Raw genomic sequence first — 13,655 nt, forward strand, 5'->3', positions numbered from 1 at the left:
ATTCCAGTCACCAGTGGAATAACATAGAATCTGCAAAACACTGCATAATGTGGATGAGCTTGGAAGATATTATGCTGAGTGAAATAAATCAACCACAAAAGGACAAATATTGTATTAATCTGTTATTGTAAAAGTCAAGGGAATGTTTACATATGGAAGGAAATTTTCTTTGTTGTTTACCAGAGGTGGGAGAGGAGCAGAGGGAACACTGTTAGATAGGTAGAGATAAGTATTGATTTGGCTGAAGAGAAGGGCAATGTACCAAATGTGAGTGATCAACATGGTGGCATTGAGGAAAAGGAAGACAGAGAGAGGTACGTGGGAGGTACAGACAACAAAGATGAACCCTTTTGCCCATACAGTATGGCATTGTCAGTGAAGGCAAACATGGGTATACAGGTGGATAGATGGGTGGACAGGGTGAATTATTAGGTATGTCTATGCAGCAGAGAGTGTACCCAAGACCATGTAGAGGGTTGGCAGACAATGTTTCTACAAGTTTATTGGTATATTCTGTAAGAATTCCCAGGTATATAGTAGAGCTGACACAGGACCAGGTTGTAGTCACTTCTTGGCCACAGCCAGCCACCCAGAGCAAGTAGTTGGACCTGTGGGCTTGGGATCATAGTCACAGGGGCCATCAAGCTCAATAGGCATAACATACTACACAAAACATTGTTCCACCTCCTACATTGGTTAGTAGCAATTGGAATCTTAAAAGCTTGCAAGTGTCCTTCTAGATGCAACTATGGGTCTCTCCTCATCCAGAATAAAGAAGAATAAAGAAAACCAAAGATTTGGAAACAATTCATCCAAGCGACTGGTACACCATGCAATCCTTAGCCTATACAACTGAGACCTGAAGAACTAGATGGTGCCCGGCTACCACTGTCAACCACTTGGAGGGGGATCTAAGTAGGAGATCCTGGATAAAGTGGGAGGATAATGTGGAACAAAACTAAAAATCATTTGGGGGAAAACAAAAAAAATGGACCAGGTTTGCTGGTTTGATGGGGCCTGGTGGAACCACTGAGACTATGGCCCCTAGCTGCCCTTCAGGTCTGGAATTGAACCCACTCCTGTGGCATTTAGCCAAACAAAAGACAGGCATATGAGGTGAACATTTACCTGAGGTAGATACACTCTTAGAAGCGAGCAATAATGGGAGAATAGAAGGGCTGTTTATGCACAGGGAGACAATTCACGGGGCAGCAGTGCATGGGAGAGATGGACACAGGAAAGAGGTAACTGGGGAGGAAGTGGGAGTGGAGCTGTTGCATTGTAATATATTATAGTCAATATCATGAGACAAAGTGTATGTGAACTGCTGTATGGAAAGTGAATTTGCTCTATAAACTTTCACCCAAATCACAATTTAAAAAATGTATAATTTGTTAATAAGTATATAAATTCCCTAATTACTATTAGTCAGTAATGAACTTAATTCAGGAAGAATATGTAATCTTTAGAGAAACTACAAAAGTAAGAAAATGAATGATCTATAATATTAAGATATATAAATATATTTTTACATTTTTTAAAGTCCCAGCATTTTAAAATCTTAATGATGATGGTTGATCTAAATCTTTCAAAACCCACATACCTTTTTCTATAATTAGTTGTAGAACTTTGAATATACATCAGTAATCTGATGTACATGAAAATTGGAATGAACAATTAACATTAAATGGCATATTCAGACAGCTTACCTTTATCTTTGTGGTATATCTATATTTGTCTTTATATAATACCATTATGCATAGACTTTAGGTTTACTTAGATCTTTTATAGGTAAGGGAGATTATCAGAAAATAATCAAAGGAGGAAAAAAGCAGACGTTTGTTCTGGTGTATTATGGCATCTTCTTCTTGAATCACTCAGTCATTCTTTCATTTGCAATGTTTTCATCAACTTAAAAATAGTTGTTTATGTATTGTATTTGATATGACTATACTATAAAATTTTGCTATTTGAGTAAGTGTTGTTTGTTTAAAAGTAACTAGGTCATTTGTAAAGGGGAGGATGTTTTGGGTATGCAATTAAGTAGAAAAATATTGGTAAAATATAATGGATGGGTAATTCAGTGCTATAATTTCCTATCATAATAAAACATTCTGATTAGAATCTAAACATATCATTGAAATTTGTACAGAAAGTACTACAAAAAGCCACTTGCTTTATAAAATCCAAATGATTAAAGTGATGGGAAATGAATTACAGGCAATTCATTCTATAAAACTTATAAGCTTACAAGTTAATATAGAACATAATTACTTTTAAATTAGGACAAGTTAAAGTGTTACATTTTTTAGTCAATTTAGCTTTATTTCTATAAAGCTAAATTTGCATAACTATCCTATGATGATGTAAATCTTAAGAAAATGAAAATCCAAACATTGACACTTTTCTCATCTTAGACAAAATACAAACACTTCAATGCATGAGATCTAAAAAATGTGTAAATGTGCCCATGAATCCCATCCTACTTGTCAGGAATTTCTTCTCTAACATTATGTTTATTTCCATCACTCATCTATATTTTTGTCTCTAATGTGTGGTTTCCTACTGCTGTCAACCGTCTTACTTGGTCCAATGAAAATTGAGTCCCATGAAGTAATCGGTCCTGGTAAATGATCTAACATTGGTGGATGGCTAGAGCTTTATCACATTGTAGGATTCCAGGAAGGGGAAAATGTGTGTTTTCTGTTTCCTTCTTATCAAACAAGACTTGGGGTCACCTGATATCAGACCCCAGATTTCACCTCCCCCACAAATCCAATTTATTTCTATTTTAGACTTAAGTGTTCCATATAGCACTGGACACCTCACTAGGCTTTCTGATAGATAAGGTAGAAAATTCAAGGTACTGTTGATGGAAATAAAACAACAAAGTCTGCACATATAAATCTTGCTAGGGAAGTGCATATAACTATTATAGAATATAGAATTCACCTACTTAAACTTTTCTAAACAGCTTGTTTATAGAAATGATAGAATAAAGTTGTTTTTTGTTTCTACATAGTTGTCAGATAATTTGCATCCCTGCCCTTTATCTGTACTGTTATTGAAGTGTTAGGGAAATAGAGTTCCATTTGCTTCTACTCACAGAAAACTGTCATATTCAGATAATGGCACAATTCAGAATTTATCAAGTACCAGGAGATTATAAAAGTTAATGGAACAAAATGGCATTAGTATGAGATTTTTGGAAAATCTCATGAGATTTGGTACAGTAACTTCACAATTAAATTACTATGTCACTACTTCATGTGCATAAAAAGGCACATGTGGTATTTGTAAATTCAGTATTGATAGATCTTATGAATGATCTAGAAATGAAAGCTCCATTATTTGATAAAATGTGAATCTTTTCAGAGTGTTGCTTTCTCTTTCACTGTACATGTATTCAAAGTGAAGGACACAGCAATGTAAGGCAACTAAGCAGACATTTTGGAATGACTTTAATTCAAACACACATTGTATAAAAGAGATAAAAGATGTGTTTGGGAACCCAAATACTATTACCTGAAGTTCAGTTCACATTTGTGTTTTATTTTCTCTTTACTAAAACACTTGTGAAAATAGTCTATTATAGAATTCATTCAAGATGTTGACATGACTCAGTTTATTTCTCTCCTTGGTTCTCCAGGCTGGTGTCTCATTCCTAGTTTTAAGTACCTTCTGAATGCCTCACAAGCATCTCCCTCCATTCCTCATGCTGTCTGAAGCCACACTTCCTGTTACAATTCTCTTATTATATGTCCATGTGTCCTCTGTGCTCTAAACGGAACACTTTACCTTTTCTGGGGGAAAAAAAGAAGTTACTTAAAATACCTCATTAATAGGATTAGAGTGAGAATTAAATGAGATGATGTGGCACTTAGCAGTGCCTGGCATTGTGCAAATTATTATTAAGTGCTGGTAAGTTTTATTATGAATAATAATATGCTTGGATGTATTGGGTCCTTCTGTGTTTCCTGTTTTTTCAGTGTTATTATCTCTTCTTGATCACTCAGCCTCAGAAATGGGAAGTGATTTTTCACTCTTCTTTCATTCTCATTTAGGCTGCCCTACTTGATCACAGATTCCTCCAAATTTTATATTTTAGGGCTATCTTTCTATCTTATTCCTGTCACTTCCATTCTTTAATTTCTTGCTTCACATATTGCCTAAGCAGTAGCCATTATCTACTCCTTTCTTGTTGACAGAGCTTGTTTCCTATTTGGAGGCTGAAATGTTGTATACTCACTTTCCCATTCTCCTTTGCACCTAGAGAAGAGCCATGCAACCCAATCCTTCCATTGAGATGTGAAGGGAATGTCTAAGGAAGGTTGTCTTCTCTTGAAAATTTTAATTGAAAATAAAGTGACAATGAAATAGTTAAATCATAAAAAAATAGTATATAGTTTTAAAAAGACGTAAGAGAGGGAATTTTCTCTTATTCTCTTCACTGGATGTTGTCACGTCTAGATTTGTAACTTGTAACTCCTACTGAAAACCCATTGCTATTGAGTTGATTCCAACTCAGAAAAACCCTACAGAGCAGAGTAGAACTGCCCTATGGGATTTCCAAGCCTATAAATCTTTACGGAAGTAGACAGCTACATCTTTCTCCCATGAGGTGGCTAGTGGGTTAGAACTGCCGAATTTTTGGTTAGCAGTAGAGTGCTTAACCACTTGCACCATGAGGGCTCCTTGTAATTGCTAATAAAGGACTGGGAAAAAAAAAAAAAAAACTGCCATTAAGTCAATTCCAAATCATGGTGAACCCCATTAAGTGTCCAAGGCTGTAAATCTTTGCAGAAGTAGATTGCCACATCTTCCTCCCACAGTGCCACTGGTGAGTTTGAACTGCCAACCTTCTGGTTAGCAACCAAATGTCATACTCACTAAGTGTGGTACATTTGTTACAATTGATGAATGAATATTGATATATTATTAACTAAAGTTCACAACTTATGTTAGGATTCACTGTTTGTACTGTAAATTCCTAAGGGTTTTCATAAATGCTCAGTGTCATATATCCACCCTTCCAATATCATGCAGAATAGTTTGACTGCCCTAAACATTCCCTGTGCTCCACCTGTTCATCCCTCCCCTCTCTACTTGAACCTTTGGCACCAATGGGCTTTTTACTGTTGCCATACTTTTGCAGATCCAGGGTACTTTTAAGCCTTAAATGCTACTCTAAATCTTCTCTTTAGCTTATCTCAGCTCCTATGTTCCCTGGGAATGGCATCTAGTATCCAAACAAACAAACAAACAAACAAACAAAAATATCTGAGCATATGCATGGGTACTAGGTATTTTAACCATTTCTAGTTTAACAGTTTTAGCAATCCTGTTAGCCAGCTGGTGTTGTACCCTATTTGTTTTAGATGAAAGGACTGCAGAGATTTGCCCTAACATAGTCTCATCCCACCAGAATCTTTCCTTTTTCTGAAATGTCTCTCATCAGTGATGTCTACCACTTCTTTGATGTTTGATTAATTGTATCCTCCCTTGTGACATTTGTATTTATTTATTTATTTAACATGCTGTTTTTACCAATCAGAATCAATGTTCCATAATGGAAAGAAAATAGATTTGATTCCAGGCTAACCCAAAATCTAGTATTGGTGCCTCATCCATAAATAAGCCACTTTAGGTGAGAAACCACAGATCTTTCAAATAAACACACACCTAGGGCAGTGCTGAACATACATGACTTCCTCACCTGGTGGCTATGTCTCATCTCCAAATTGGACTACAAGTTCCTTGAGAGCAAAATACAGATGTTTTACTATTTTCTTTACCTGATGATACAACACATACATTATATTTAGTAGATATTTATGCAGCACTGGCTAGCTTCTAGATTTCTCTGCTCTCCAAACATTGTTTTGCATTGTTTGGGGCTGATTATAGTAAGAATAAAATAAATCAGTACACTCAGGTTTGGTTCCTTTATAATCAACCATGATCATATACATAGTTCCAGAAAATTTCATCACAATTTTATAGAACAAGATTTTTTTTTTCTTACTGCCACACAGTATTTCTAAGAGAGAAAGAGCTCTATTGGGATTGACCATTCTGAAGTCAAATAACCACTAGGTAACCAGAACAACCTCCATTGAAGAAGCCCCTGTGGAGCTGTCTTGTGATGTAATCATGAATGACATTGATACGTTGTTGGTATCTTGAAATTGTGCACACTCTTGTCTGGATAGTTTTAGGTCAATATCCTGGGTTTATACTGTGTTTGTGAAGTACAACTGTTAGATTCACATTGCCAGTAAATAATCAGTTTAGTACAGCATCAACAAAGGGTAAGGGCACATTTTCTGATTTCTTAAAAATAAGGATTCTGGATTTCAAACTCTTCAAACAATAGATTTGAAATATGCTATTAGTCTCAAATTGATCCTTCATAGTATAATGGTATAGTCATATCAAAAGAGGAGGCTCCATCTTGGAGAATAAAAGAAAATCCAATGCCCGGAGAGTATTGTAGTCAAAATACTCTCCTAGTGTAATAAGTTTCAGGCTGAAGTTAGGAATTGCCATCATTAGTAAAACTTTCTTAAAGTTCTTTCTTAAAGGTAGCCTCCAATTTTGAATGAATGTATTCCTCACTCGAGGTCAACTTTATAATTTAAAAAATCCTTGATAAAAATAGGACTCAAGACAGAAACATTTGTGAAGCTGGTCATGTCCCAATCTTCCAACTTGATTCAGTAATACATGTGGAATAGTATTGACATAAGTTTGTGAACAACTACTGTGAACATCAAAGAGCTTCCTTCATGTTCTGTTATTTGAAAGAAAATAAAAATAAGGAGAGCAAGCATTTTTGAAGGCAAGGACCAATTTGACGACATACTACACTTTTAATAAAATTCCTTTGGTAATCGAGGGCTCAACAAGTACTGTTTAGTACTGGTTATTATAAGACAAGAGCAATCAGAATAACTGCGCATACCTCTAAAGTTATACTAGAATTTACTTGCTTTTCTGAGCTTTCTGTGTTATGCAGAGTTCTTCTTTCCCACTCAAAGACATTTCTGTCAATCTTGGAGATTTGTGGGGGAAAGTTGTGGGAGTCAGGAGATGTCAAGCTTCAGGAAACTAACATTTTCTGCTTCTTTCTACTGGTATGGACATATACTCATGAACAACTTGTGCTCTTCATCAGGTTTGTAAAATATAAACCACAGCACTATCATGTGTGAAACAGGCCTTTGTAGGAGAATTCAGTAGTTGAGTTTATCAGCAACATTTTAGTTTTTCCATGTCCATACTTAATCTTACTTTAGAGAGAGTCATGACTTGTACTTTGCAATGATATGTTCCGGAAATAATTTTGTTATTGTTCTAATTTTGTTGTTCTAATGTTTTTAATTTTGTTGTTCTAATTTTGTTGTGGGAGCTCTGGTAGCATAGTGGCTAAAACACTTGACTGCTAACCAGAAGGCTGGCGGTTCAAACCCACCAGCCACTCCTCGGAAGGAAGGTTGGGCAATCCTACTTCGTAGTGATACTGCCTCGGAAACCCAAGGAGGGGTCGCTATGAGTCGGGGCCGACTTGATGGCACATAACAACAACAACAACAACAATTTTGTTGTTGTTCTGTGTGTGTGTGTGTGTGTGTGTGTGTGTGAGAGAGAGAGAGAGAGAGAGAGAGATGGAAAGAAAGAAAGAGAGAGAAGAGTAGTTCATTGGAGAATAGAGTCCTTACCAGGAAGTAATATTTCATCTATTGCTAACTATTCTCAGGTCACCAACAGTGAATCAAATTTTCTTTGTGTTATAGAAAATTAAAATGATTTAATAATCACATCTAAACTTAATAGAGAGTTTCATATCACATACTTTTAGATATTTAATTTAAAAATAATTGCTCTGGTCTTCCAGGATTTACAGAACAATAAACACAATAGCAGCAATTCTTTGATTCAGAGCTTTCTGCACTCAGAATGGGCCATCAGAATTGGAATGTAGCTACCCCGTTAAGTGCTTATTTTCCTTATTGTACATTCTGTACTATGGCTGCATTTTGGCTGTTAGTTTTTCCCAAGGGAAAAGCAACAAGGAAAGAATATGAAGAAATAAATATTCAACATTTTGTGTGCCTAAAATTTATTACAAGTTCTTTCAATGGTGATCATTTACAAGCTTTATTTAGGGAGATTTCATCATCATTGCTTGGCATAGCCATATGCCATAACTGGTATTTGATATGGTTGCACTGTGAGATTAAATCAACTCTGTGGCAACTGATTTGGGTTTTTTTTTTCTCTGTCCTGCTAGGATATGCTAACTTAAATAGCAGTGATGCATTTCATAAATTTATCTTTAAAATAAGTTCTCTAAATAAAATTTTACTAGTCATTTGTTCAATGGAAAATTACATAAATAAAATTCAAAGCAGTCACATGTATCACAAGTTATCTTATATTTATGTAGGGTAAAGATTTGACTGGACCTAAAGAATTTGGTCTTTGTCCTTGGTTGCTGAAATAGCCTCTAAAGCCTTGAAATTTCCGCACTGATTGAATTGTCTCCCATGAAGCCTTCATAACACACTTGAGGGTTTATGCTAATGAGGTGACTCAACTGGAGGCTGACCAGGCAAAAGATAACTCCTGATATTATTAGACCACCTAAGGTGGGTGCACATACTTCAATCACCCATGTCTAGGTAATGTTGTTTTGGGAAGTTTGTTCCAACTCATCGTGACTCTGTGTGCTGCAGAACAAAACACTACCTGGTCCTGCACTATCCTCATAATCATAGCTAAGTTTAAGTCCATTGTTGCAGCCATTGTGTCAGACCATCTCATTTAGAGTTTTTCTCTCTTTTGTGGACCCTGTACTTTGCCAAGCATGATGTCCTCCTCCAGGGACTGGTTCCTCCTGTTAACATGTCCAAAGTATGTGAGATGAAGTCTTGCTATCCTTACTTCTAAGAAGAATTCTGGCTGTATTTCTTCTAAGACAGGTGTATTTGTTCTTCTGGCAGTCTGTGATATATTCAATATTCTTTGCAAACATTGTAAATCAAATGCATCAGTTCTTGATTGATTGTCTCTATTCATTGTTCAGGTTTCACATACATATGAGTCTATTGAAAATGGCCATGGTTTGACGGCTGATTCCTTGGGCATTGATTGTAGATCCAAATACATGGTAATCCTTGACATTGTCAATCTTTTCTCTCTTTATCATGACATTGCTTATTGGTCCAGTCATGAGCATTTTGTTTTCTTTATGTTGAGGTATAATACATACCAAAAGCCTAGTGTTTGATCTTCATCGATAAGTGTTTCAAGTCTTCTTCACTTTCAGTAATCAAGATGTGTCATCTGCATATCAAAGGTTGTTAATGAGTCTTCCTCCAATCCTGGTGCCCCATTCATCTTCATATGATCCAATTTCTTGGATTATTTGTTCAGCATAAAGATTGAATAAGAATGGTGAAAGGATACAACCCTGACACATACCTTCCCTGATTTTAAGCTACACATTATCCCCTTGTTCTGTTGGTCTGTGTACAGGTTCCACATAAGTGTTCTGGAATTCCTATTCTTTGCAATGTTATCCATAATTTGTTATGATCCATGCAGTCAAATGCCTTTGCACAGTCAATAAAACACTAGTAAATATCTTTCTGGTATTCTCTGCTTTCAGGCAAAATCCATATGACATCAACAGTGATAACCATGTCCTCTTCTGAAGCAAGCTTGAGTTTATTGCAATTCATGTCATTGTACTTCTACAACTGTTTTTGAATGATCTTTTTGATAATTTATTTACATGTGATATTAATGATATTATTTGTTAATTTCCACTTTCTTTTGGATCCCCCTTCCTTGGAATAGGCACAAATATGGCCAGTGCATTGGCCAGGTCTCTGTCTTCCAAATTTCTTGGCATAGACTAGTGAGTACTTCCAGCATAGCATCTGTTTGTTCAAACATCTCAATTGGTATTCCTTCAGTTCCTGGAGTCTTGTTTTTATCTTTATTTGTTTATTTATGCCAATGTCTTCAGTGCAGCTTGAACTTCTTCCTTCAATACTTCCAGGTCTTAATCATATGCTATGTCCTGAAATGATTGAACATTGACTATTTCTTTTTGCTACAGTGGCTGTATGTATCCCTTCAGTCTTTTTTTGATGCTTATTGTGTTGTTCAACATTTTGTCCATAGAGTCCTTCATGTGCAATTCAAGGCTTGAATTTTTTCTTCAGTTCTTTCAGCTTGAGAAATGGTACATGTTCTCCCCTTTTGGTTTTCTAACTCCAGGTCTTTGCATATTTCATTATAATACTTTACTTTGTCTTCTTGAGGTGCCCTTTGAAATCTTCTGTTCGGCTCTTTTACTTCATCACTTCTTCCATTTACTTTGTTGTTGCTGTTGTTACATGCCGTCGAGTCGGCCCCTGACTCATAGCGACCCCTCCTTGTGTTGCTGAGGCAGTATCACTACAGAAGTAGATTGCCCAACCTTTCTTCCATTTACTTAGCTAGTCTGAATTCAAAAGCAAGTGGTTAGAGTCTCTTCTGACATCTGTTTTGGTATTTTCTTTCTTTCATGTGTTTTTAATGACCTTTAGTTTTCTGCATGTATGATCTCCTTGATGTCTTCCTACAGTTCATCTGGGCATTGGTGTTCACTGTGTCAAATCTATTCTTGAGGTGGTCTCTAAATTCAGGTAGAATATACTCAAGATTGTGCTTTAGCTCTTGTGGACTTCCTTTAATTTCCTCAGCCTCAGTTTGAGCTTACACATGAGTAGCTGATGGTCTGTACTGCAGTGGGCCCCTGGCCTTGTTCTTACATATAATATTGTGCTTCTCCATCCTCTCTTTCCACAGATGTGGTCAGTGTGTTTCCTGTGGTGAGGTCCACATGTATAGTCACCAATTATGTTGTAGGAAAAAGGTATTTGCAATGAAAAAAATTGTTGTTCTTGCAGAATTCTGTTGTGCATTCTTGGTATCATTTTTATCACCAAGGTCATATTTTTCAACTAGTGGTCCTTCTTTATTTCCATCTTTCTCATTGTAATCACTAGTAGTTATCAATGCATCTTGTTTGCCTCTTTGGTCAATTTTAGGATGCAGAAGTTGGTAAGAATCTTCAATTTCTTCATCTTTGGCATTAGTGATTGGGGCATAAATTTGAATAATAGTTGCAAAAAGGGCATGGAGGTGGCATCTTCTGACCTCCTCTGACCTCAAGGAGAGGAAACAGAGTCACCATCAGTAACCCAAGGCTTTTTCCTATGAGGCCAGATATGCCCTTTTTTTAACCAATTCTGACACCTATTGTCCCTCTCATAAGCACTCACTTCTTCTCTGCTGGATTCAATAATTTGTTGCAATTGGTCACGTAGAACTCACAGATAATACGCAGGATTATGAGGCTTATTAGGGAAGTAACAGGCTACAGTTCAAGTTCAGGAACGTGCTCAGGATATAACTCATCTATCCGGACAATCTCCCCTCTGCTATGCCCTCAAACACACCTCTCTGGCCTTTGGCCTCTTGGCCTGGCCTCTGCCTTACCCAGGTAAGTGTTACAAAGCTTTTTTAGCTCTGCCAATAGGTACATCTAGATGCACCCCACTCTGCCAGCAAGCCTCTTGCCCAAGGGCACTCAGGTTTCTCACTCTGTGGGTTAGGTAAGCTTGCTGTTCTGTCTTGTGCCTCTTGATTCCACTGCTTCCGTCTCTCTTCCAGGCATCTCTCTGCCAGGCATCCCTGCCAGGAAGGTCCAGTGCAGGGATCTCAGGTCCAAGGGTGCACTCCACTCTACTTCCTCTACTCCACCTTTGGCTCTTCTCTCTTAATGGCAATGAGATCCCCCTCTGACTCTAGGAGGGCTCATTTTAAGCCCAGATTAAACTAAAACTAACCAATCCTCACAATAGAGTTCTACACACCTTATTTGCATGGTCCCACCCAGTAATCTGATGGGAGTTACAAAGACCATGGCTAGAAAACTCACACCAAATAATTGACTGCACCACAGTTATTTTTACTGGTCTTCCTTATAAGCATGTGGATATTATCCTGTCACTGAGGACATTGTACTTTAGGATAAATCTTGAAATGTTCTTTTTGACAATGGATGTGATGCCATTCCTCTTCAATTTGTCATTCCCAGCAAAGTGGACCGTATGTTTGTCCAATTCAAAATGGCCAATACCAGTTCACTTCATTTCATTAATGCCTAGGATATCAATCTTTATTTGTTTTATTTCATTTTTGATGACCTCAAATTTTCCTAGATCTGTACTTTGTGCTGGGAGCTCTGGTGGCATAGTACCTAAGGCACTTGACTGCTAACCAGAAGCCTGGCGACTCAAACCCACCAGCCAGTCCTCGGAAGGAAGGTTGGGCAATCTACTTCTGTAGTGATACCACCTCGGAAACCCAAGGAGGGGTCGCTATGAGTAGGGTCCGACTCCACAGCACATAACAACAATAACAATATACTTTGTGCATTCCACATTAAGATTATTAGTGGCTGTTTACAGTTATTTCTTTTCATTTAAGTTGTACCACATCAGCAAATGAAGGTCCTGAAAGCTTTACTCCATCACATCATTAAGGTCAACTCTCCTTTGGAGAGGAAGCTCTTGCACAGTTGTATTTTAATTGTCTTCCATCTTGAGTTGCTCATCTTCCACCACTGTATCAGAAAATCTTCTACTGCTTTTCATAAGGTTTTCATTGGCTGACTTTTTCAGAGGTAGATTGCCAGGTGCCCTCTAGCAATGCTACTTAGTCTGGAAGCTCCACTGAAACCTGTCCACCATGGATGACCCCGCTATTATTTGAAATACTAATAACATAGCTTCCAGCATCATAGTAACATACAGGCCATCATAGTATAACAAATTGACAGACAGTGGTGACTGCATAATGAGCCTCCAGTAAAGGTGTTGGATCTGGAAGCTCCATATGTTTCCTGCTTGGTGAAAAACATCAATGCCGTGTGAAGGTATCATGTACCAGGCAGACCTCGCCTTATGGAGCTTTGTATCCTTTGTGATGTAATGAAGCTGTGATCCTAAGTGTAGCACTTTCTGTGACTTCTATGAGTAGTTCTAGGAAATTATCAAACCTAAGGAGCAGAGGGAGCCAGCAGGTCAGAAATGAAGGAGCTGTGGACTCCCAGGCTTATGGCTTGCATCTAATGTCTCCAGCAGACTTGGTGGTTTTGGACAACTGTACTCTTTTACTTGACAGCTCTGATCAAGTTCCAGGTGGTTAGGCTCTGAGGAAGAAGTACTGCACATGCAGTTGAACAGAAGTACCACAGAAATGACAATAAGTCAGTTTGGATAGATCAGTAGAGTTTGGTGTCATAGAAGTGAAAAGAAGTTGATTTTATCTCAGTAACTTAGTAATTAAATAAATAAATTATATAAATAATTTCTAACCTGCAGTTAGAAAACCAAAAGGGAGGAACACTCTCAGTGGTACTCAAGCTGAAAGATGTAGTATTGAAGGAGTCTATGGGCAAAATGGGAGCTCTGGTAGCATAGTGGCTAAGGCACTTGACTGCTAACTAGAAGGCTGGCGGTTCAAACCCACCAGCCACTCCTCGGAAGGAAGGTTGGGCAATCCTACTTCCGTAGTGATACTGCCTCGGAAAC

Source organism: Orycteropus afer, unplaced genomic scaffold, assembly GCF_000298275.1.
Source record: "Orycteropus afer afer isolate SDZICR_OR568_19922 unplaced genomic scaffold, OryAfe1.0 scaffold00149, whole genome shotgun sequence".
Lineage (NCBI taxonomy): Eukaryota > Metazoa > Chordata > Mammalia > Tubulidentata > Orycteropodidae > Orycteropus > Orycteropus afer.